The following is a 3,456-nucleotide window of genomic DNA, read 5'->3' as shown; positions in this document are numbered from 1 at the left end:
CATGTAGCATGTGACCATGTCTGTCTCATGTCTTTTTTAGTCCTGATCCCTGAATTTCTGTTTTGTGTTCTTCGATTCCAACTTTTGTCTCATTTTGAGAGAGTTTATGTGTCTGTTATCCATTTGGCACTAGTTCTCCTCCACAGCAGAGATCCACAGGACCGCTTTTGTTAACATTTTGGACCTTTAGGGTCATAATGTGGACACCTTATGAGCATAGCCATTGTGCATTGACTAATAATGAGGTAAAACAACATTCTGTGTCAGTTCACATGTTGGCCTCAATGATATATAAATGTTTGGAACATGAGTAGCCTACATTTAAACGATACATATGTATTTTTGTACATGAGAGCTGATTTAAGAAGTTCTAAGAACTTTTCCTCCAAATGTCTGCCATAAGCTGTTATTCATGGTTCATTTAGCCAACTTTTAACGTAAAATGTTTCAACAGTGCCCTCTGTTGATTATCACAAGAAATGTCTAGTAATGATTTCATAGGAATGCCACTTCAATCATTAAACATATATTATTTTTTTATTGCAACATTTATAAATGTATTGCACTTGTTTCATTTCCTTATATAGGCCTAATCTTTTCACATGTAAAAAAGAAAAAAAAAAGAACAGAGCTTTCAGGAACAAGGCAAAGGGAGAAACAAAAAAAAGTGACCAACATGCCAAAGTAAGCCAAGACTCCAAAACATAGTCAAGTGCAAAAGTAATTGGCCATTTGTGAAAACTTTGTGCTGTTGTTTAATGCATTCAATTAGATATTGGTGTCAGCTCTCGTGGGAGACTGGAGCACATGTGTATTTTTAGCTCTAATTAAACACATATCAATGCTACTCTCACCCCTCTCGCTGGGAAGTAATGAGAGAAGTGGACCTTAGAGAGATAGTATTGCTGTTTTAGGCATTCTGAGATCCCTCTGGGCCAACAGGAGAACTGCCATACAGTTGCTGTCTCCTCCCTGATCAATAGTATTGATCAGGATTATGCTAATAGGTAAGGAATGAATAATGGGTGAGACTGCTTGGATCTGCTATGCCAGCAACTATACAGAATAGAGCTAAATAGCGTGCCTACACAACTTCACATAAGTGCAGGACTTTGTGAATAGCACTAAAGGAGAATGGCAAAAAAAATTTAAACTTTACCTTTACTGAAGATATTTAAACTTAAGAACTTTAAGGGCCTGAGACTTCCCTGACTTCCTAGGTTGTAAAGGTGCTGGGTAAATTGTAGTCTGTTGCTGACTACAAATTACATATTGAAAATTGCAGTCAGTAATGTAATCTAGATTAGGCTACTCATTTTAGGTAATGTATTCTGACTTCTTTTGGATTACTTTTAGATTAATTTTAACAACTTGTTTATAGATTTCAAAGGGATTATTTTAATAAAAAAGAGAATAAAACATAAAATGTCTCACATAGCAATGTCTATATATGGACTAGTTTTAAATATACTTTATAATCAAACTATATAACAACAGTGTAATTTTAATTACCTCGACATGATGCCAGGAGTCTTTTATCAGATGCTTTCTTCTGTTTTCTCACAGCTGTCATTTTTGTTGTGTGTTTATTGTGTTATTAAAAGGAATGCGCGCAGCACATATTGACATATTCATCTAAACGTTGCTCTCAACAGCGGCTGGAACGGCGTCTGGATATTCTTTAACAGTAATACCTGCAAAGGTATTTCCAAATCCTTTTAACTTCTAAGCGAAAAACAAAAAAGAATTTCGCCGTGAGTATGGCCTTGAATCACGAATAACGCCATATTATCATGTCCCAATAGAGGTTGGATGTGTGGACCACTGAGTTTGAGACAAAGCAAACATAAGGTGTATTAAACAATATATTAGTCTACTTCTGTTTCTCTTCTGTTGTTGCACTGAGCAGCCATATTGGATTCTGAATCTGAGTGAATGAATGACACAGACGTGTGGTTTAACCTACTACACGTGATGTTTTCAGCATCTGTCCTCTCACTAAATGAGGACACATACACATGGTATGACCAACTACAGAACTGCTCTGAGAGTCACTTTATAAGCACTTGAGCTTTTCAAACTACCATCATATCATGCACAACACACAAACAAAACTCTTATCGGCAACCTGTCAAAATAGAAGTTCGTTTTAACTTGAATAAATTATGACAGAAATCTATTATTGTACAGTAGAATGTACATCTATATAATAATAAGAATAAAAACCATTAATATTACTAATTGTAATAATTGGAAATAAATAACATTTAATTAAACCATTAAAATGGAATGGAATTTAGAATAAATAAACAAACAGAATTTGAGAAAAATGAAATCGTATTTCATAGGGCCCTAAAAATTCAACTTTTAATGAATTTTGCTGTCAAATTGTATCATTTTTATTATTTCAATCAATTAGACATGCTTTTTGATTCATACAATTTTATTTAGCCATTAAAAACGGAGTCCAGAATTTTTTTAATCATAATTTAAAAAAAATCATTAAAAAAATAAATAAAACAGAATTTTGGATTTTTTTTTTATTGATTAATAGATTTCATAGGGCCCTACGTTCAGTCTAAGTACGTATGCACAAGTCAAGTCAAGTCACCTTCATTTATATAGTGCTTTTAACAATACAAATTGTGTCAAAGCAGCTTTACAGTATCAAATAGGAAAATAGTGTGTCAGTAATAAAAAAGGACAATAGTAAACCCTCAGTTTTCAGTTAAAGGTAGACAGTTCATCATTGAATTGAGTGATGTCATCGTCCAGCTCAGTTCAGTTTAAATAGTATCTGTGCAATCAAGTCGATGGAATCGGTGGAAATTAAGTGTCCCCAACTAAGCAAGCCAGAGCCGACAGCAATAAGGAACCAAAACTCCATCGGTGACAGAATGGAGAGAAAAAAGGAGGTCGCATTTGTAGGCTGCATACGTCATAAAGAATATTAACAGTTATAAATTTGACCATTATTCTTAGTTAAGTGTAAATTGTTGTAAAATGCTTTTGACTCGTGAATGTAATGCTCAGTTAACTGAAATAAAGCAGGCTTGATGACGTATGCAGATGCGACCTCTGGAGGATGCAGCCTTCCGTTTGAGAAACAGCCATAGTCTCTACTTAATAATTATTAAAGGGTGTTCGCTTTCATTTTCATAACCAAAATGACTGTTGAATGATTTTAATTGTTGGATATTGGATACTCATGAAGGTTAGGACTTAAGATATTTACTCTGCTTGCAATATATTATCATTGTTTTTTTTTTTTATGTTGACTGAGCATGAGTCAATTGAAATTTATAATTAAGTTACTGATTAGTATCTAAAGTCTGCATTAGTTTTACATTCGTTTTAATGTTAATTATTACAAATATTAGCATTTGCAGTTAATATGATGGCAGACAGATGTGATGGTAGGCTTATCTCATACAAAAATTTGAAATACAAGAAGCT

Source organism: Barbus barbus (assembly GCF_936440315.1).
Source record: "Barbus barbus genome assembly, chromosome: 7".
NCBI lineage: Eukaryota > Metazoa > Chordata > Actinopteri > Cypriniformes > Cyprinidae > Barbus > Barbus barbus.
The sequence above is the reverse complement of the archived record's forward strand: the minus strand, read 5'-3'. Positions refer to the sequence as shown.